Genomic DNA, 24,023 nt, shown 5'->3' with positions numbered 1-24,023 from the left:
ATGGATAAATATCAATTCCATAGCAAGATGACCATGAACTAAAATTTCAACAGAAATGTTGATTCAAAAACAAGGAAATCATTACATAGACTCTAAGGGTACAAAAGTTTCTTAAGATAAAAGATCTCAACAATGTCAATATCTGGGAGCAGATAATAGCACCACTAGACCCACTAAAAGAAGTCCTTGAAAAATCACTACATTTGGGAATAGTAAACAAGATGAATCAAATCCATCACCTCATTACAACATTAGGGATACGTAGAACAATAGGTTCAACATCATGAAGAAAGTTTATATAGAGAAACCAACTTTAAAAGGTCGTTTTGTTAAGCACTAGATACCTAATAAGAAGAAAGTAGAACCTCAATCATCTCATGCTTCCTTTGGGAGAATGAACAATGAAAGAGTATCAATACAATATAGTACAAGATTGGATAAGAGCGAGACTCATTCCTAAGGATTGGATTAATGGGGGCTCTTAACACCTCTAATGTGAGTAAAAATGTTGGAAATTAAGCTAACATAGAGCCAAGAGAGTCACATAGAATAGAACTTTATTCTAAAACTTGGAATCAATGGGACCAACATCTACAATTTGTAGACGAGCAGGAGTGAACTCGCAGAAAGTTGGACCAATGGATTTCCATTCAAGAAGGACAATGGAAATGGAGATTCTTATGACATACATGCTAGTTTCAACCAATTGTTGCGAGTTGAGAGAGTATAATTTTTTTTTAATGCAATACAAAGGTTTTGGGATGACCCTAATGTGCGAGAAGATTTGTAGTGGCCTTTGCTAAAAATGGAGTTAAGTATAACATTGTAAGTAAAATCTACAGCTTCAAGCAAAATAAGGAGAAATGCTTAGTGAGATCATATTTTGCTAGATGTCTTGAGGGGAAAAGCTAGAGAAAGGAAGGCTAATTTCCTTGTTTTTGGAGGATATTTTAAACAAGAAACGACATGCTAGTTTGTATAGCATGAAGCATACCACACTAGAATTGTGCATATTAGATATCATCGACCAAAGAGATAATTGCAAGATCTATGGAGAGAAAAAGGCTAAGAATAATATGAAGAGTGATAGAATAGTAGCTGCATTGGCTACTTAAGTGGGACAAGTAGTTATATCTCAACCTCCAATAGCAAATATGAGAACTAAAAAAAAAAAGGTTAAATTAGATGGTAGTCAGCTCACGAAGACAATTATCTTTGACAGTAGTGGAACAATGTTCATGTGCATAACAACCAATGGGGCAATCGGAGACACAAAGATAGTGTACCATAGAAGGAAAATGGACAAACCATGAAAATCACAACTGCTATTCCAAGCCAAGTATGATGGAAGTATACAATATGTGCCAATGAGAAAAAAAGGGCAACCTATGTATGAATATCCACCAAAATTCATAATAAGATTGGGAAGACCTCAACCTATTTTGGGTCAACCATCTCCATTGCTAGGTAATACTCCAATTTTGGTCAATCTTAGTAGCTTGAAGAGTTGGTGGATGAGCAAGTCTTAGTTCCTATAGCAGCATAAACAGAGTAGTCATCTCTCCCATTGGAAGAAGGATGATATGTACTACAACCAAACTACTGTGCATTGTCAAAAAGTGGCTTGGTGGTGGATTAAGATTTCCCTTACTCTTCAAGAAGTACTTGAACATCAAATCTCCAAGTGATGCATTTAAGAAACAATATGTGTTCTATAACTTTTTAGAATGGACAAGTTTGTGAAAGGGTACTTCTTTATTAATGGAGTGAATTCTAATTTAAGGATACAAATTTTTCTTTGTATTTTTAGTTTGGAATGTGATCACTATTTTTGTTTACAATGTATAAATGTATTTAGTCAAGAGAACCCTTTTTGCTTCAAGACATAAGTACAACATGAACAACATCCTTTTTTTCTTCAAAACATGAGTACAACTTCTTATGTTGGGTCAATGGGTGGTAAATATTATTTTGTATTTCATATAAGTTGTATCAATAGAAGACCTCTTTTTTATACTCATTCAATAAAAATATTCATTGTATCTTAAAAATTGAGTAACTAAATCTTCTATGGTTGATCAATAGTCACCACCTGAGAAAAGACTAGGGGCAAGTGGTTGTGACAATTGTGGAGGACTTGACCATTGTAAGAATGAGTTTCCTTATCCAAATAAAAACCTAGTGCCACCAAAAGTCTAATGTATGGTTGTGGTACAAAAAATGAGGACACTTTCTAAAGGATTGTCCTTTGAATCCTGGCAATAATGGTAAGTTTGTTATCAACATGGTGAGAATAGTTCCATCAAGTTCATCAGATAGTAAACATATTGTACCAATGAAAGTTATAACAAGAGCTCAAGCCACGCTTCAAACATAAGAAATGCTAAATTTGGAAGTAAGAAGTCTTTCAATCTAGGAGAAGCTAAAGGCATAGAACTATGTGGAGAATATCAAACAAAAATATCATAACTAAAAAAGCAAAATATTAGGGTAAACTTCAATTTTAAAAGCAAAGACCCTCATATTTGGGCAAGCACTAAGAGCATTCATTAGTTTGCAAGATAACCAAAGAGTCAAAAAAATATTTGGATATTAGTAACTAACATTCTACCATCGCACTCAAATCAAATGCTCATTTGACACTAGACTGGTAACAGGACACTCTGTTAAGTGACCATATTTCTTGAATTATTTGAAGAGAATTAAAATGAATTTCTAGGTGCTATATATCCACAAAGTTTCCTTATGAGCTGAAAAAAAATTTGACTTTTTTTTTGGAATATTGATCTCACCATTAACCTTACTCTTGCACGACATTTTTGAACCTAAATTGTGTGAAAAGACGAATCCTATTTTTGGCTTTTTTTCAATTTTTTGCAACTATACCACTCTAAACTTCATGTTTGTGAGGTTTAGATTGCTAGAGGATAAGCCTTTGTAGCTCTCAACATATTTTGATGCTTCTAGGGAGAACTAGGTGTTAAATTTGAAAGTTATGACCAAATTACAAGAATTATCTAATCCTGTTGTTTGGCCAAAATTAGCACTTTTATGATTTTTTTGGTGGCTTTCTTGATATCTAAATTCAAATTTGATTGTGTAAGTGTCATGTATAACATAAAACTAATCTTCCTTGAGTTTTGGGGGACCTAATATGCTATATAGCATAGTACATGATGATGGTTCAGCTTTTTTATTGCTGAAGAATACGATCTATTTTAGTGTAGCAAGTGTATCTTTCTCAATATTGCTAGTTTCTTAGGCCAATTGTATGTATTTTGTAGGTGGTAACCATATCTTATCATAAACTATAAATTTGGCTAGATACTAAGTAGTTTCTATGGGACTCTAGAAGTCATAATGCTAAATCCAGTTTTGTCATGTTTGTTGTATTTAGCACTTCATCATTGTCCCCAAGGTTTTACTTAATACAAGATCCATTATTCTTTTGACATGCTCCATGTCTCTTTTTGGATCCAAAGGCCCAGAGGAAACTAAGAAAACATGTATACAGTACTTGTATTGAGCGTGACTATAGAAACTTGTATGATAGGTCCGCCAAATGAAAAAAATGCAACTTTTTTGTACCCATTTTTTAACCCCAAAAAACAATAGTGAGGCAAAAGTAGCCATATTTTCTGATCACCAACCCATTGAAGTTAAGAGGGAATTTTATCTCATGCCCTACAAAAATCCCCACTCTTATTTATATGCAATCAATCGTACGAAATAGCCATTTTGGAAAAAATACAATGGTCCATCGACTTTGGAGGCTTGTTGTGACCAAGGCATGATAAATTTTACAAATTTTGCATTTTTACGATATGTAGTAGTCTTTGAACTATAAGCTCGTGAAAGGATTTTTCAAAATGAGTGGATCTACTATGGTTTTGGAATTTTTTTTCCAAAACCCTGAAAGGACACTTTTATGTCTAGCTAGGTTACCAGACTAGTGTTAAAACATGGAGAACTAAAGAATGGGGCATGAACTATCTAAGAAGTTGTAATAGTTAAAGAGATAATAAGAGCACTAAAGACTTGTAGCCATGGCTCACATCTACGAATTTAAAAAAAAAAACAGTTCTTTGACTCTCACTTGATCAAGGAGGAGTTCACAAAAGGAGGCCTAGTTCTAGTCTACTCCTTGCAGCAACACATCTCTAAGCTCAAGAAGAAAGGGAATGGGCCATTTTTTATTGAAGATAACTTGCCAAGTGGGACTATAAATCTACCACTTAGGATGGTGATATCATGGCCAATTGGTTTAGTGAAGCTAAAAAAGTATCGTTTTCCATTAACCAAAGAGACGTTAGCAAATTACATGTAGCCAAAGAGTGGAAACTGAAGAGACAACAAGTTTTTCTCCAAGCTCAATAACAACCTAGAATAAGGATCTTGAAGAAAAGATCAATCTAGCTATGAGAAGTTTAGCGAGTTACATATATCTGTTAGATCCAATTAGATGAAAACCTTCAAGATCGGATTCATGTCGAAATTGTAGAGGATTCACCTTCAAGGTACACTAAGAGAGCACTAGTTGGTACTAGGGCAAGGGATAATGACATGACCTACACTACATACTTCAAAATGATCACTAAGGAAATAGAACCATTTCAAATGAATAAGGATTGCCAAAATTTATGTATTCCAAGTAATATACATAGTTTACATTGAATGCAAAATAAAAACCCTAGTGATGCCATCCTACAAGGCCAAACCAAATTGGAACTTTAACTTACTGATACTATAGACTGAAGAGGATCCAATACAGCACCATTTTGTCCGAATGATTATCCATACAAATCACAATGAAGTTACAACCTGTATGCAAAGGCATGTAAAAAACTAGGTAAGTCTGGTATCACTTACCTATTCTTAGTTTGGGTACCAAACTTAAGAAAATGTTCAAAGAAAGACCACATGTTGGTACTTGGGAGGGTTAGGAGAAAGTGCTCTTGCTAGTTATTTATCTTTCTTGGCACTAGTTTATGATATATGCTTACCCAGCATATGCAAATAAGCATGGGCCTCAAATCTATAATAATCTAATGAAGGCATAGTGACCATGGTGTTTGTGGATGTAGGACTTACAAACATGCAAGGAAATTTTTATATGGAAACTAGATATGCTAAAATAGCTCGAGGAACTAGTGTGTAAATTGTCATTTCCATATGCATTATAATGTCTACACATGGATCAAAATTTAAACACATGAACTGGACATTTTTTTCTTTAAATTTATGCAGATAAAGGTTGCAAAAAACATGAAGTGTAGAAACAAACTTGTGAACTTAGATTGGACAAGTAGAAACACTTCCAAATTCACGAAAAAATGGTTAGGACACTATACACAACTAGCACTACCAACTAGTATTACTAGATATTGAATTGGCAATTCTCATGGCTGTAATCTTCAATGTGCACTAAATGATTTGAGGTTTACATCACACCTTATCCTAGTCTAGCACAAGCCTCTAGTGAAGTATTACTTTGAAAAAGATCACTAACTACAAGGTTTCCGATTAAAGGATCTAGAAACTTAGAAATTACATGAGCCAATATTCTATTCATTTTTTTGCAAACTTTTGCAACTATGCATGGTCAATAAGTGTAGTTTAGAGATGAGAAGGAAGGCGAATATCAAGAAGCTAGTAGAGAAAATGAAGAAAAAAGTTAGAATCTTTGAAGCAACGAGGAGATAAACACAATAAATAGTCTAGAAGTAGTTGCACAACCTATTGATGAATTAATAAGCCCTTATACTTAGAAAGGTGTTGAGGCATTGGGCATCAAGTAAGCATTCAAAGGGTATCCACAAAAGAGAGTAGTAACTCAGTAGATAGACTTTCTGATATTTGACACTTATGATGACTCTAGCTCTAAAACGGTCTCAATATCCTCTCAATCTCAGGTTGGTGGAGGGCAATGGTTTGCAATATAAACTCATGCTTACCCACCATATGAAAAATAAGCATGGCCCTTGATTCACTATAACTCAAAGGAGGAATATTGACCATGACCCTTGATATGGGGATGGAGTACTTACAAACATGCTAGGGGACTTTTATACGGATAAAAAAAGGACTAAACATGTTAAAATACCACAAGAACATGTGTAAATCTTCATAATGTCTACACATGGATCACAATTAATACACATGAACATTGGAGCTTTTTGGTCTTACAATTTATAAAATCAAAGGTTGCAAAAAACATAAAGTGTAGAGATAAACTTGAGAGCTTAGATTTGACAAGTAGAAACACTTTCAAATTCATTAAATATTGGTTAGGACACTATACAGAACTAGAACTACCAAGTAGTATAGCTAGATAGTAAATTGGAAATCCTCATGGATATAATCTATCAATATGCACAAACTGATTTGAGGTTTACATCACGCCTTTTCCTAGTCTAGCATAAGACTCTGGTGAAGTACTGCTTTGAAAAAGATCCCCAAAAGCTTGTTTCTGGTTAAAGATGTCTAGAAAGCTAGAAATTGCATAAGCTATTATTTTGTTCTATTTCTTGTTTTAAAAAAATTATTTCTAGAATTTGTGAAGCAAATAAGAGATAAATACAATAAATAGGTCAAATGTACTTGCGTATCCTATTGATAAGTTGATGAGCATTATTATTAGAAAGGTGTTTGTTCATTGGCCACCAAGTAAGGATTCATGGTAGGGTATCCACAAAAGAGAGTATTAACCAAGTAGATAGACTTTTTTTTATTCTTAAGAGATATCTAGCATTTATTCTGATTTTAGCTCTCAAATGGTCTCAATATCTCAAGCTGGTGGAAGCACTAATAGAGATACCCCTCCCCATGGGTCTATGAAAGAACTATATATTTTGCACATTTAAAAAAATTTCAATATACATCAAAGTGCAAAAGAAATAACATAAGGGAGGATTTCCTAGGGCCCGATCTAGCATGAGCCAAACTGCATCCATAGGTACCTAGAAACTAGTGCTACCCCGGAATGTGTATGAATGAAAGAATACTTAAGAGAAATGACCAAGTGGAGGATGATTATATGTGTACACCACATTATGAGGAGAGAGAGAGAGAGAGAGAGAGAGAGAGAGGATGAGATAGAGTGCATACACAACATAAGAGAATCACAAAAGAAATCTTTGAGTGCCCCATCTATGTGAAAGAAGAAAACCATGAATTTATGCCATTAAAAATCTGGGTATACCATAACTTTTAAACTATATATTAGGTAAAAGCATCGACCCTATGTGGGATCAAGTGGTCCACATCTAACTTTAAAGTCATAAATGACTAAGTAAAAGCATCACACCCTGTGTGGGATCAACCAGTCCACTCATCCACGTTTGCTCCTACTATAGACAGAGACAATCTCACTTAACTGGTGATAGAATATCTTTATGTTACCTAACCCAGACATAATCTTAAGTCACTTTGCCTCCCTCCATAAACCCGAGCTTTGAAACAAGTGGTAGGATATCAATACCAATCGTACCACTTTAGGTGTCACATCTCTTTGACGATGCCACACCGAGTATAAATCATAATCTAGATCCTCATCACATGTGTTAGCACTCCATTCTACTCTTGGTGATGTACATCCATCCTACAAAATCCACTTTAGCACATAACATAACTATAAAAATATTGGCAGCACAACCATAATCCCAAGAAAAAAAAAATAGCCACATCAACTTTCACAACCAAAACCACAACCATAATCATAAGGGATATTTAGCTATTGACTATATCCCTTATTCCTCACCGAACCAACTCCCATACTTTAAGTTTTGATTGTATACGTTGTAGTTAGTGGAGCCAACATACATGGCCCTTGAAGATCGACTTTTTTATTCATAAAAAAAATTTCAACCAATGACTAGACAGAATCTCAAATAACCAATTTGAAAACATTCAACCATATGTAAGTAATATAACATGATTGCACCTCAGTTCCCTTGCACAAAGAGTTGGTTTTGACATAGAAGGGTGGAAAGCAATATATACATACACATGAGAAATCCACATCTATCTTTTAAGGTTTAAAAAATCATACAACATCATCACATAACCCCAATCATGATACAAAATGGCCCCATCACAACAATGATCAAGAATTTGCCATAACTTCACATGGGGGTGCAAAACAACTTTTCCCTATTTTTAGATATGCACACGACATAAAAAAGAGAGTGTTTCACCTCATACCAATGCAATAAACTCAGTCCTATATGATAGGTAACCTTGTCACATCACTTCACCCATATGTGACTCATGCTAGCAACAACAGTGATACAAAAAGAAAGTCACTTTTATGCAAATTTTCCATACAATTGGGTTGGCTTGCTTTTCCCAGAAGTGGCCATTTTATACTTGTTTCTTGATGCCTTTAAGATTATATCTTTCTAGATTTTGATAAAAATGATTTACATTTCAATTTTCCTATCTTTTGGTAGCAATCATATTACAATATGATATTTCCATTCCTTTCATGTTCCAAATCAATGATCTTGTAATTCATGGATTTTTAATTATTGAAACATCACATTTATAAATACAGAATCACAATGGATAAATCAAAACTTCTTGTCATCTAGCCAAACATCCTCACATAAGTTTATGGAAACTACATACATGGGATCAACTCACCAAAGAAACCATAAAATATATATGAACCTCTCATCAAACCCACAACTCAATATGGTACCTCTCCTTAGTAGCACCCTTACACGTATAGGTAATCTTATAAAAACATGATTAACAACTCATATCCATGACGTGATAACAGTGATCTAAATAAATTTATTAGTATGTCTAATCAAGATCTTGATTTAGCTAAGTAGGTTTTCCCATTCGATAAGTCTATATGGTGGTTCTTCAAGGAACCTAGGGTCCAAATTATTGACCTCAATAAAAAGCCAAATTTTTACCATAACCCTTCACCCAAGTAGAATTTTCACATTACATGTGATAGAAAATACTCTCTAAATAATGTGTTCAATCTTTGATTCAAACGCTTTGGCCTTATTCATAATGGTTTAGGAGATACGACCAAAATGATATTCCTATTGCCTACATGAGGTGAAAGCAAAGAGTGCCTTTTTATGTATTTACATGATCAAAAACACACCATATGTATATATTAGTACGCTAAACATGGTGAGACAAGCATGGATCATCCTTGTGCACTTCAACAAGCCTATACATGCCTATGTACACCAAAAAAGTAAGTATCGAGAGTGTAGTTTCTCTACATGTTATGGAAACAAAAGTAGAGAGAGAAAACAATGATGGCTATAGAGTTTAGAGCTTCTTATCCTCGTGAATTAGAAGTGGACATTGGTGATTGAAAGGCTTCTTGATTTGTCGCAAGAGGGCGATGATGAGAGCTACGTGGGGGATTCTGTCATGAAGTTGATGTCGCATACATCGTGAAAAGAGAAGAGAATATAGCAAGAAAGTACAAAGAGATGGTTCTTCTTTTTTCTTCCATGAAGGAGAGAGATTCTTATGGAGATGGTGGTGGAGAATTTGTACCACCTTTGTATAATACGTACATAGAGTTTCATTGTATTATATACAACTGTTGGCACCAAAAAATGAATACTTTGTCCTCTTTATACAGTGCTACGGGTCTGAAGTGTGCCCCAAGCAGAAAGATGGTGCCCCCTCTCTTGCTGGAAATTGCCCAATATTTTTTTGGAAAAAGCTGTAGTCTTTGCTAAAAACATGATGAACCGTGGTTTCACCTAGACTACCTGAACTAGGAATTGCTTTTCATAAAAAAAGATCCAAAAAGCACAAAAATGAAAAAAGCACCCAAAAATAAGATTTATCCGTGGCATTATAAAAGTAATGATCAGAGAATACATGTTTCTCCTCAATCAGTTCAATAGTCATCATTTTGATAGGAACTATGTCTCATAACCCTCCTTATCACAAAGTTGTGGGTGTGGATTCGTTAATGCATATGTCCGTAGTAGCCAAATTTTGAGTCCACTCAAATGGTTCAAACAGATGTTCAGGAATTGGTTCAGGTTTGTATTCTGCATCGTTTACCTCTCGGTCCAATATGCAATCTTCTTTCTATAAACTACCAAACTAAGAGTCTACACACATCCTAATTGGCATATCTTTACGTATCCATGATGGCAATTTATTTTTCGTTGAGGTTTTCGAATCCAACTCTTGGATTGGTGTTCTCAAGACATCCTTGTAAGAATGATCCTTCAAATTTGCTTGAGTAATTGATCCAAGTTGTTTCGAGTAAAGGTAATCGTTTTCCCAGTCTTGGATCAATTGTATTTGTCTCATGAAAGGTCTTTCAAGTATGATTTTGTAATTGAGTTTTTTTCCCAAAATCTGCAATGGCAAAAGTGTGTTGCGTATTGTATTGGAAGAATCGTGTTTCCTTCGTTCCCCTCAAAGTAATCCCCAACTTTCTTCATGGGCACAAACTTGACAATTTTAGTCTTCACCTCCTCGTTTTGCAATTCCTCTTTCTTGGATTACCCCCTTCAAGCCCATCTTTTCCATGGTCAATTGCAGATCCTTCTATAGATGTGGTCGTATCTTAAGCAGCTCCCCCAATGTGTGTGTACATTGAATAGGAGTCGACATAATTGACTACAAGTTTACGATGCCCAATGTTTGCTTTGGTCTCTTCAATTTTTTCATTTCACATACCAATGATTTTTCTTTATTTTCACCCAGGTATTGTAACATTTAATGGTCTAGTAACTTGTGTGTAGCGGAAAATAACATAGACATAGTGAGCATTTCATTAGAAAATATTCCTAATGAGCATATCAAGAGTGCTTGGATGGAGAGAGCAACAAAAGCATAACACCTAGTTAGATAGACATGAACAATACTTCAAAAAGAGAGATAAATTAAGCTATTGGCAACAGTTGAGGACCAGATATACATGGAGCCGGTCCCCCCTCCAAAAGGCTTTGTATTATAGGTTTCCCCCATCAAGGGAGACATTTTACAATACAATACTTTGTGTTCCTCAATAACTTGCTGGTGCCCTTCAAAAGGATAGTTCTTAAACCTAATAAGATACCGTCGGATAATCTTACCGCCTCTCAATACCTTGTCTTCATGTCAAAGAATGGACTTGGGCGGACTCGGGCTGCAGCACCTCTTTTTGGTCCTCGATCTCCGGTGGGTCTTCAATAGTTGGTTCTTAAGGTGGCTCTCCTTTGTAAGGCTTTAGTAGGCTCAAATGGAGATCATTGTGTATGAGCCAATGACTAGGCAACTTAAGTTGATAGGCCATCTCATTGATTGGTCTAAGAATCTGGAAGGGACCATAGTACCTTTTTGGTACTATGGTCCCGTAGGAATCTTGCCCGTTGTGTACCTTAATCGAGCCTTGGGAAATTTAAGCAAGACCCAATCATTTTCTTTAAAGGCTTGGACTCTTTTGTGTTTATCAGCAGCAGTCTTTTGCCTTTGCTGTGAGATAGAGATAGCATCCTTAATCTTTTGAAAATATTTTTGTAGGTCTCGGCTATACTCATCTGCAGCGAAGATCTTCCCGTGTACCTTAAGTAGCAGGGGACTTTTGGACCTTCCCTCTATTACCTCGAAAGGTGCTTTTCCCGTGGAGGTATGTACAGTATTATTGTAGGCATACTCTGTTAGAAAATATGATGTAGCTAAGTAGATAATTGAGTAGATTACTTAATGGAGAGAGATAATCTTCACACACAAGAGATTATAGAGTAGAGAGAGAGAGAGAGAGCACACACGATATACGTGGTTTACCCAATGTGGGCTACATCCACGGGAAAACAGCCACTCAATGGTTTTAGTACTTCAAACAAGAAGTAGGCTACAATCCCTTAATACAGCTCCCGTCTTGCTTCACTCTCATCACTTCACACCCACCTTGCTGCATCAACTTCACACTATGAAATGTGTGTCAAAATGGCCTCCTTTTATAGGCCAAAAGGGTTGCCTTCTCTCATGAGAGGCAGCTGTGTGTAGCCACCCTTGTGTAGACAAGTCCAAATTGGACCCTCCAATCCACCCATGTGTGGCCGCCCTTGAGAAGACAAGTCCGCCTTTGAAATTAACCACCAGCCATTGACCTCGGCCACCGTCCACCGGCCATTCACTACCGGCCAGGCCAAACGACCGGCCTTTTTTCGATCACTTTTTGCCTGCCATCCGGCCATAATATTCCAACGAAAAGGAATATTTAATGGTCTAGTAACTTGTGTATAGCGGAAAATAACATAGACATTGTGAGCATTTCATTAGAATAGATTCCTAATGAGCATAACAAGAGTGCTTGGATGGAGAGAGCAACAAAAGCATAACACCTAGCTAGATAGGCATGAATGATACTTCAAAAAGAGAGAGAAATTAAGCTATTGACAACAGTTGAGGACCGGATTTACATGGAGCTGGTCCCCCCTCCAAAAGGCTTTGTATTATAGGTTTCCCCCATCAAGGGAGACATTTTACAATACAATACTTTGTGTTTCTTCAATAGCTTTCTAGTGCAATGAAGATGGAAGATTCAAGTACCAAGCTCACACTTGTAAAACACAACATCAATTCCCTCACGGTCTCAGACCCAAGACCTCACACACCTTCGAAGATGGTGAGAGCTAGCAGGGTATGAGAGTAGATCGAGAGGAAAAAGGAGTATTCTTACAAGAAAGAAGTATGTCTCCTCACATAATCACTTATAATAGCTTAGCATAGCTTAGTAATTAGCATGGTAGAGGACATGAGCTTGCATTGGAGCTTGGCTCTTGGTTGGATTTTCATCACAATGCCAAGAGTTGTTGGTGTAGGCCTCCCTTCTCACAAGCTTGGAGTAGATGATGAGCTTTCCATTAAATCTTGAGAAGGAGAGATAGCCTTCTTTACTTCACACATGAGCTTGTGTGAGTGTGTAAGTAATAATGCCTTGCAAAAATTAGCCCCCTCTCTCTCTTGGTCGACCCCTCTTGCTAATTGCACATGTTGGCATTCTATTGGACCCTGCAAAGCTTAGCCAATGATAATTAAGAAGCATACGTGATAGCCTTGTGACATGTGTACCCCTTTTCCCTTTTGTGAGAGCTTTAGGTATTTAAATAATGAAATTGATCTCTCATTGGACCCCTTAGTCTTTTGGCCAATAGGAATCAGGCAAGCCATTGGGTTGTTGGCTCATTGGACCCCTTGGGAGACTGTCCAATAGTCTTATAGAGAGCTTAATTTCTATTAGTTCTTTAATCAAGTGTTTTTAAATGAATTCAACTAAATTTACTCTAGCCTAATTCTCATTGGTCCACCTCTATGGCCATCCAATAGGATTTGAATGCACCTTGGGGGCAACTGGGCTAGGGAGCTGACATGTGTCCACTATGCCCTTTGTGTAAAGGGAGCTTGCAAGGGTGTGTGTGTGTTTCTCTCTCATCCCCTACTAAAAGGGGTTGCCCCCTCAAGGATAGGGATGTGGAAAGACTTTTGAGTCTTCCCACAAGCATCCAATTTACCCTAAGCTTGACCATAGACATAACCTTTGAATTTTGAAACCTTAGCATTTTGGAAGTCTTAATGGGCTAAACCTTAGGGTCTTTGAATCCCATTGATGCACATTGCTCGTTTGCAGATGGGCCTCCCCTTGGGATCCCTAGTCTCCCTCCTTTGCATCCCCACTGTGGATCGGTCTGCCAGCCTAACCAATATTCTAGCTTTTTCTCCCCTTGTACTTCCCCATATTAAATGATCAGTTTAACATGAGAAAATCATTTAGGAGAATTAGATATTAGTTATTATGATAGGTATGAAGGTAGTGTCCGCAGTGTTTGAGCTTTTGATAAGCTTGAATGCTTTGATCTCCAATTTCCGTAAAAAGATTTTTCATCTAGTTCCATGGGTGGTTGATCTAGCCACACTTCTTTGATAGGAGCTAATTTTAGAGTTAGACTCCAGTGTTTAGCATCCCTAACTCATTCCCAGAGGTGGTTTGGCAAGTCTTTGTTAACTAAACGAACTCCTTCTAACCCTTCCTCACTACATGGAACTATTAGTTCAGCCACATCAGTTTCTGGTAGAGTTTTTTACAACTCTTCATCATTTTGCGGTTTGCTTTTGTTCAATCTCGTCTCAATTTTTGCTGATTTTTCTGTGACTTCCAACTCGCGTTTTTGTTTCTCCAACATGGACTGCGTGATTTGCACTAAGTTTTTGTAAGCTTCAAGTTTAGCGGCTTTCATGTCAGGTGCAAGGTAATTTTTTTATTTCTAATGTTTGATCCGTTGTCAATATCGCTTAGAAATCTTCCAAGACTGCATTGATTGGTTCATATATTTTGTTTACTAGTACGGATCCTACCAATCTTGGTTTTGATTCTTTAATTTCCGTTGACAATGTATGTGTCATTCTCTTTACCTTCTTTCTCACTCTCTCTTCAATCTCTCTCTGTTGCTTTTGTCTTCTAAGATTATATCGTCTGGATCGCTCTTTTTTGGAGTCTTTCAAAGGTTTACTGGATATTTTTGATTCACTTGCACTTTTCTCTCGATTAGCTCTAGCTTGTACTCTCATAACCGTACTCAAATTGGAACTATGGGTTCCCCTTTTGATGAGCTACTTGGCATAACTTGAACTACATTTATGGTTGCCTTTTCTTTGTTTGCTGGATTCCTAGGACAATCTTCTGAAAAATGTCTGCCTTTGCGACCACACTCTCCACAATATACCTTTGTTGGTTTTATGTTCTTAACTAGCTAGGACAATCATTTTTCCAATGGTCATTTGCCCCCCCACAGTTATGGAAATTTCCGGTTCTTGGTTTAGGCATTGGTTTTATCATGGGTTGTCTAGTCCCTTGGTTTGCAATGAAGTAAATTGGTGTTGTATCAGGTGGTGCTTGGTAAACTTGTTCCACTATAACGGGTGTTGATTGAGTTTATCACTTGTCCTCTATTCCCACCGTTGCAAACTTGCTTCATTATATGGCGTAATTGGTACTATATTTTGCTCATCCACTTGTCCTTCAAGTAGCATGTACTTGACTGGTTTTTTTTTGTAGTGGTGATTGTTGGTTGTATACGGGTTGTGCTTTCCATAGCCATAGGTGGTTTTCTAAACTTGTGCCATATTTGATGGATATCTATACGTGGATTTTTCATGTTGTCTCATTGACACATAGTGGATATTTCCATCATAAGGCTTATAATAGCACTTGTTTGTTTTTTGGTTTGTCCATTTTCCTTCAATAGCACACCATTTCAATGGTATGTACTGTCCATAGGTTATCTCTAAGATGGACCCTGTCCTAGCCCTTCCATAGGCATACTTCGCATGTTATTCATCATGTTGTTCATGCACTTAAGCATGTCCTCTATAACATTAACATGGGCTACCACAATTGGTCCTATTTGTGTTGGCACAATAGAGGTGGTTCGCTCAATCTATGTATTGTTAATAGTGCTTTCCTAATTGAAAATCTCGCAATCATCACTCGAAACAATCATGTATTGAAAGCTTACCACGTTGTATGTTATTTACTGTACAAAATGGAATGCAATTCCTTATTAAGCAATCCTTCTAGGAACAATGAGACAAGTCTCTCCTCATTGGAAATGTCCATCTCCGAACATTTATCGATTATATGTCTCATGCGACTCACACAATCTCTTATGATTTCTCCTTGTTTTTGTTTGAAGTTGTAGATTTGTTCCACGATATGCTTGATTCTCATTTTTGAGCACGCGACAACAAATCTCATGGCCAAAGTTGGTAGACTGGTTATTGATCTAGGAGGTATGGTTTGGAACCCAGGTCAAAGCCTTGCCCTCCAAAGTCATCCCAAACCCCTCAAAGTTGGTAGATCGGTTATTGATCTAGGAGGTATGGTTCAGAACCCAAGTCAAAGCCTTGCCCTCCAAAGTCATCCCAAATCCCTCAAAATGCGTATGAAAGTCTGTTATACATTTAGACCTCAGAACTTGTCTAAAGCTTGCTAAGTGGTCATACAAATCCCTTGAACCGTTATATTTTTTGACCCATTTTTGAAAGTCGACTGGTCTTACTCTACAATGATGTTCTACACCCACTCTCCTAGCTGGTGTTTCTCTTGTTAAGCCTTCAAAACAATAGCTTGGTAGGTGTGACTCATGCGTACCTCTTCTTATCCTTGTGTCACTCATTCTTCCCCTATTAAAGGTGGTTTTTGCACCTCTGTCCCCATTTCTATCATTGAGGTGATTGCTTCGGACCGTACTTCCCCGCTGATTAACCATGCTACCAAATACTCTCTCATTTGGCTTCAAGTTCTGTTATGTTTTAGGTATGGTCCCTATAATAACTTCCCAAATTTTTTTTTTTTGGATTTTTTTTGTTCAATCTCCTTTGGATTCATCATAACAAAATTATTGTTAGAACAATCTCTAAAGAGGTGGAACAAAAGTTCTGTTAAACCCTTCTCTTTCTGAAGTTGAGAATATATACAACTTTCAAGGGTGTCAATTGCCGTGGTTTGGCATGAGTAGTCAGACTAAATCTGTAACATTTTTTTTACAGCAATAGACTCCAGGCTTAAATTTTTGGTGGGTATACATTTCATAGGTTTATGTCTATCAAATCATATCCTTCTAACTCTAACACTGGTGATCCTTCTCAAGCAAGCATATGGATTCCTCTTATGGAGGAGCTCGAGGAAACAAGGTTTCTCAAGTATGTGGATAAATTATTACCCAAAGGTAAGGAGCTTTGTACGTATAACGTCAATTTAGAAGAAAGATAATTTTGCGGACTTTTGCTAAGTAATTGCTTCTAGATGATCCAATGCCCAATGTAAATGAATTGAAAAATATATATGACTTGAATACCAAACAAGACATCGACTTAAGAATGGTTTTAATGAAGCAATTATTTCTCTTATCCCTTCATTAGAGTTATAATTATTTAAGAGTTTCATGCAAGAATTCACACTTGTGACAAAATATGTCTCTCGAGCATGACCATGTAGACTAACCATCTACTATGGAAAGGTGTGTATGCTAAACATATGGAAACACGCTACGGAAAACTATATCTCTCAAGCACCGAATAGAGTAGCCACCAACTATGGAATGGTGTTGTTACTCAAATGAGGATCCACGAGCACCATGTCCCTGCTCTCCTTAAGATGACTTATACTCAAGGACAACTCTGATGTAAGACTAGGTAACGTCACCAAAACTTGTATTTTAGTAAGATCACCATTAAAATTTAATAATTGAAATTTATTTTTTGATATTCCACAATATGTTTATGTAAAATAGAAGAAAGTTTGAAGCTCAAAACGTGATTTTCTCTTTCTAAGATAGAGGGAAATACTCCATAATTCTTAAATTGAAGATGCAAATGTAATGGGAATTGTCATGCTGACTCTAAATGAGATATTTTATTTCTTAAACATTCAAAAGTCATTAAGAATATATCTATATGATCTAAAACTAACTTAAGTTGAAGGATTAAATGTACTTAGCTAAATCTTACAAGAAGATGTATGAAAAAGCAATTATCAATATAAGTGTGGCAAAAGGAAATGAAGGAATAGGTTTTGTCTTATTTAACTTGTTCATCCAAATCCTCTTCATTTATGTTTCAAAGTGTACGCATACAATAGACACAAAGACTTATGACAACAAGGTCTTCCAAGTACTGAGTAGATTTTCTATTTACTGCATAATGGTGTGCTAGCTATATTGATTAGACATGCTTGTGACAACGTTGCCTTCCAAGTGCAGAGTAAACCTGTTATCTATTGCAAAATGGTATCAATGTGCTAAGGAAAATGACAACGAACCTAATTAATCTTCTCTTTTATATGTGCATAGTTGAAGATGACTATGATTTCAAGAAGGCAATAATGTCAGTAAATTTAACTTTGGTCTACTTAAATGAATTTGTTTCTTTATAATTTTCAATTTCAAAGAGAAAAATTAAAAAAAAAAGTGAAAGGGCCAAAATTACAAAGATAGCTCTAAGGTGCATCTTGGGCTTAGGGTACCAAAAGGGTAAAGCAACCTTCAAAAGTGCCAATGCAATTAGTCTAAGGTGCATCTCAAGACCTTAAGGTGCCAAAAGGATGATACAACCTTTAAAAGTATTGTTAGCAGTTGGACACACCCAACGGAGAATGACTGTTTGGCGGAATATTATTTTTTGTAATTATTCATTTATTGAGAAAACCCGACATTTCACCTTTGTAAATAGTGGGGCTTGCACAATCTTCCAGATGGTATCCCTTTTTTGACATTTAGATTGAGTAGATGGTTAAATTGGAACATTAGGGTTTGAGATTGTAAGGTATTTATTCCACTTTTGACCTTAATGAAAAAACCTTTGTCATTTTTAAAAAAGTTCTGTCTGTGAGTGAGCGTACTGTGTACGAGAGAGAGTGAGAGTTTCATCTTGACGCTACGCGCACACCGGTGGTTGGAATCGAGTGCATAGAAGTGCAGCGTGTTGCCCCTGGCGAGAGCTACGTCCCAATACCTACATTGCGGGTGTACGCTCTGGTTTTGTGAACTCGACCCACAAGCTACATCGGGTAATTCAGTGAGCATACGTTATCCGTTTTCGCATTTCAACATATCCAAGCGTTCGCATTGAGTAGAACTACACATTAGACACTTTAGTTTTTGGAAACGATGACCTGCAAATTTTGACCAGACATCCTATGTGATTTTGCACCAGGTGTTTAGGGTTGGGATTTTGGTTCATAGACCTTAGGGAGAGTGACCTATTGGTGTTAATAGGGTCTCCTTCAAGTACTGTGGCGTTTTGAGAACATTTGATGGGTATTTGGCTCTTGGAAGCGTTGTAGGAAACCTCTTCTTATGCACTCCTGAAGGCTGTAGCTTAGACATTGGGTAGAGACCTCTGAAGGAATTAATTGAGAGTCAGTCGAGTGTAGATTGACACCCTATGCTTGCTTCCACGCACCTGAGGGTCGAGGTTCATCCTTAACTGACAAATCTTGTTAGGTGAGTTATCGTTGTGCTAACGTCCGTCACGGCGTATCCGCCAACATTGGCGTCGTTGCCGGGGATGAAAACCCTAGGTAGGTGATCGAAACTATTCCTTGAGGATAGGGATTCTTTGGCTTGCCAGAGTCTCGTTTTACATTTAGATAGGATCAGAGGGTGGAGGACTCTCTAGGTCTTAAGAGGAGTCTAGGGAGCGTGTGTTTGGCCTAGATCCTTCGACTTAGGTAGTTTTAGCTATTAGTTGAGTTGTGGTGTACAGAGTAGGAATTGGAGTGGTAGAAGCGGTGAAAGGAGAGCTTGAGAGTCCGGAGAGGCCAGGAAGCAACCAAAACACCATTTCACATGATGAGTAGGAGTAGGGTAAGTAGGACATCATGATTTATGATCTAGAGCACTTCATGCATGTTATACTTGCTGTTAGGTTCATCACACGGTTGTAAAAGATGCAAAAGAGTGGTTGAAAGCTGAAGTGAAGTTCAAAAGTTTTTGTGAGTGTTTCTGATAGAGCTGCAGAGCATCAGGGCATTTCTATCAGGAAAAAAATAAATCTTAAGCCAGGAGACATCCTCCGCGTAGGATGTCTACAGGGTGATCTGGTGGAAATTTTGAAATTTTGAGTTGACCAGTGTGTTCAGAAGGTAGGTTTTACCCTAATTTCACCTGGAAAGTGGAACTTTGACCATATCTTGACAGGATACTGCCAAGTAGACAGATTGCCAAACATCCTACCCAAATTGTGCCAAGGCATTATCTCAATACCAAAACCATAGGGTGGCTGCATGGGTATGATCTGCATGACTTATTGAGTGCCTGAGAAAGGTTTCATCTCAATTGGGAGAGAAAATTGGGTTCTAAGCAGACTTTAGCATTTTTGACTGAAAAAGGCTAGGACATCTAAAAATTGGGGTCTTTGGAAATCCAAACCAAAATCTAAGCATAGCACTGAGCTGCTGACATCAAGGGGAAGCTGTGGCTCAAGTTTGGGGTCAAACAGGCCAAAAAGACATCCTACGCGTAGAATGTGTTCTGGGTGATTTAGCACTCCAAACCTAATTTTGAGCATACCAAAGTGATCAGCACCTTAAGGGGAGTTTGTTCTTTGCATTTGAAGCCATTTTGAGCAATTAGATTGCTACACGTAGAATGTCTAATGCATGAAATTGAAGCCAGAAACTGACTGTAGGCATAGCAGGGTGTTGTATAGCCTGAGGCAAGCCTCCTAGTCAATTTTGGTCCAAATTGGAGTTGATTTGACTGGTCGGACCAACATCAGGCTACGGGAACAGATTTCTGATCAATTGACCAGCTTGTAGGTGTCCAAATCAAAAAGTAAAAATAGATGTGGACTTGTTGAGCTATATATAGTATCTCTATATATAGCACCCTGGTCCCCTCTATATAAACACATCTCGTGTGATCTGTAGACACACTTTGGGGATTGCATATGATGGTGTCGTCTCTCTCTCTTCTCGTCTACCTGCACTCTCTTCCTCCGGTTCAACAAATAATGATAGACTTTGTGGTCATACTAATTCCTTTTCATACTTGTCATTTTTAATTGAAAAATGAGCTAATGAATTCTATTTTTGGGGACAGCGAGCATCCTTCACACTTTGGGCGAACCCGATGCACACATCAGGTTCATGCAGAGACTAGAGTCACGGTTGCACACGTTTCAGAGTTAGTAGACTAAATTCTGACTTCTCAGTCCTAACTCCTCGCGAGTTGTACCTACAGGCTACTACGTTGTGACTTTGAATAGTGACTCGTGAGTGACCAATGTCCAGTATGCAATGTTTAGTAGCTAGCCAATTTGCAGCACTTGCTGCTCTGTGCAGTGTTTTATGCAATAATGAGTCATGACTCCGTATTACGTACAATTTTCAGATTTTGCAGCACTGAATCTTGACTCCTGAGCACACTCTGGCCCTCAGGTGGCTCTAGACTGGTGCTGCCCAAGAAATTAGGCCTGGAAAACCTGTATTTCGTGAGCAGAAGATGGGGAATTAATATTATTCGAGCTAAAGTCTGATGTTTACTCCTCTCAAGCATTGCTCGTATTGCCATGCCTACACATCTTCCACTCCATGATTCTTTTGAGTGGTTCCACCTATGTTCAGGGAATATTAGAGAGCTACCTGAAAAAGGCGAAGATTCAAAAGGAGCATTGGATACTGACGTTCGGGCTGCTTCTAAGAACGATCCCCCTCAAAAGGTTTGATTACTTGTGTTTTCTCAGCTCGCATTCCTTACTACAGTTATGTGTACAGTTACTCTCTTTTAGCTGCCTGGCTTTGATATCATGGCGATGTACTGTTTTCTTTGAAAGCAATGCAAAAGAGACAAACAAGCATGTATGGAAGCATGCGTGTTTTATGTCTGTAGGCATGCACGATGTGTGCATGCGTCTATGAATACCGTATGCATGTCCATTCATTTATCATCTTTGTACAGACATCATGTGTATGTGTGTGTGTGTGTGTGTGTGTGACACACACACACATACACTTAAGAGAGAGAGAGAGAGAGAGAGAGAGAGAGAGAGAGGAGGCTTTATTTCTTTTGGTTTCAAAGGTGGAATCAAAGCATATACAAAACGCGCAAGAGCTGAAAGAGGTATCAAGCAGCGAAGAAAAACAGCACCAGCAAGGTGCTTTTCTTTTGAGATGTGACTGAATTGTTTTGAGTTTTTGAAATTTGAATGTGGACAACGTTTGCTTCATTCGTGTGAGGCAGAAACTTGATGTTGCTGGAGAAATCACAGGTGGCAACTATTCTGAGTTGCGCTATTCAAGTAAATTGGTGGGGTTTGACTTGAAATCATGGTGTTGTACAGACCCATGTGCCATGGGACCCTATTTTCTCTCTCTCTCTCTCTCTCTCTCTCTCTCTCATATGGTTTCCATCATGCAGGAGCTCTCCCTATTGGTTCCCATTTGCAAGCTGTCTTGATTCTCCTCAAAGGCAGTCAAAAGAGGCATGCTTTACTTTGTCCCGGGTGATAGCTCCTTGACCAGGCTTCCACTTGCTGGCCTCTCGGGGACCTGTCATGACTACATGGGCTGAGGCCTTGTGTATTGTCCATGTAGATGCCAATTTTTGCGGAGTCAACGTATTGTCTACGTGTGAGCATGCTCGCAACTCCTTCTTCAGTAGTTGGTGTTTGCTGGTATTATCAAAGCATGGCTGAAGCTCATATGTGGCACAGTGCACCATTCAGGTGCATTTTGGTTGATCGTTTTTGTGAGGCTATGCTATGGGTTGTAGTTCTTCTGGTCTGCACTCTGCTGTACATTCCTAGAAAGGTGATGGGTACTATGGTTTGTCTTGTGGGTCGATGTTATGCGGTGCATTATGGGAAAGCTTCTTTCCGTTGGGAGAAGTCCCCTCATGACATTAGTGTTGCTGCTTGTAAAGCGTGGCTTTGACTCTGGTAAGGTCATAATAGTGACTTTTTACTGATAATACTGCCTTCATAAGCTGACTTACCGTCTTGCTAAGGGCCCCTAGTGACTAAGAAGTTGAGGTTTGGGCATATTTTATAGCCACTACATGTAGCAGCACAAAGATGTTGATCATCCTCATCTTGTAATTCTTATAACCGACAATAGGCCTTTGAGTAGGTCAACAGCTTTTCACCGGACTTGTGCCTAAAGAATCATATTCTTGATAGAGTTCTCTGTCAAGGATGTCATCCTCTTTATCTATCTTAAAGTTGACGTTTGCTCAAGTCTCTAAATGGTGATTGAAGAGAAGTACTCTTTGTGTCCTTGATGTAGCTTGATACATGCAAGAGAAATCAGTTGGCCTCGTGGGCTTGTTGTACTTGTTTAAAGTAATTATTGCAACAAAGATTGTGGTGTACAATCCACCCAGCTTGATGAAAAAATGCATTAGTATTGAAGTAGTAGAATGCCCCACATGTACCGTGGTACTTGTGAAAACTTAAAAAGACTACACTCTTGCAAAATCCATAGAACATTGGTTGATTTTAGCTTAAGAAGTTGCTTTGATAGAGCCAAGAATAGTCTCCATGGATGGGTTGGTTCCTTAGTAGAGTGGTTGTGTACACAAAGTGAATGTGCATTCTCTTCTTTTATATAATTCCGTATGTGGTTAGCCTCGTCATCTAAGCCATACCTCCTCTTGATTTTTTGTTGTCAGTGCAAAATCTTACCAAGGTTTGTACAATTTTGGAGCAACATAATATATCATAGTGCAATTGGGGAGAGAGCGGATTTGCATCAGAACAACTTCACATAAGGAGAGATGTTACAACTTTACATAAGGAGGAGAGATGTGGGACATATTGTTGAAAGTTCAATTCTACATTTCCTAAAGTATAAAACCCAAAAAGTTTGTGTCAAGTTTATTCTACCTATTCTTCTAGTTTGAGTTCGGTGTACTTATGGAAACTTCCCTATTTGGAACTAAATTGTTTGCTAGATGTTTTTTGATACTCCTTGCGTCCCTTGATCGGCTCACCCCTTTGAGGCATGCAGTATCAAGAGGACAGAAGCACAAGAACCTCTTTGTCAATGATGTCCCATGAGGCATCAAGATTCATGTAATTGTAGGTATCTTTATATTGGTACCTCATGACAGCTTGCTCCTTGTATATGGAGATGCTTTGGTATGCAGCAATCTAGGACTCCATAGTGTTTGCACACTATCTTGGTTTTTGAAAAGTGTCATAGGTAACCTCAGTACCTGCAACATTGTGTTTTGCGATATAACCAAATGTCTTAAAGGATTGTTTTTGTTCTATGCTAATAAAGTCATGTAGACTCTAGTCTTTGTCTATCTTTGACTAATGGGCAAAATCCAAACTGCTGATTTAGCATGAGAGCTTTTGTTTGTCTTACATTTTCAACTCAAGTGGTTTTAAAATAAACTTGTTGAGTTGATGTAGACCATGTATCACCTTGTAGCTATCATCTCTTGTGGCCACTTCAAGGATCTTTGTTATAATTCCAATACTCACTCCCTTCAAAAACTTTGGTTGCTTCAATCAAAGTTTCATGGTAGGCACGT

At 37.7% G+C, this 24,023-nt stretch overlaps 1 long non-coding RNA gene across 1 annotated transcript; it reads left to right on the top strand.

Moving 5' to 3' along the window:
• The first annotated feature begins 20,834 nt into the window (after positions 1-20,834).
• LOC147431972 (uncharacterized) lies at positions 20,835-23,614 on the top strand. The gene is made up of 3 exons (XR_015185444.1): positions 20,835-21,204; positions 21,564-21,639; positions 23,154-23,614. It is a non-coding gene; the product is annotated as an uncharacterized LOC147431972 (long non-coding RNA).
• The last annotated feature ends 409 nt before the right edge of the window (positions 23,615-24,023 follow it).

This window comes from Adiantum capillus-veneris, chromosome 20, assembly GCF_014529385.1.
Source record: "Adiantum capillus-veneris isolate H3 chromosome 20, ASM1452938v2, whole genome shotgun sequence".
Taxonomy (NCBI): domain Eukaryota; kingdom Viridiplantae; phylum Streptophyta; class Polypodiopsida; order Polypodiales; family Pteridaceae; genus Adiantum; species Adiantum capillus-veneris.
This window is presented reverse-complemented; position numbering and strand designations above follow the sequence as displayed.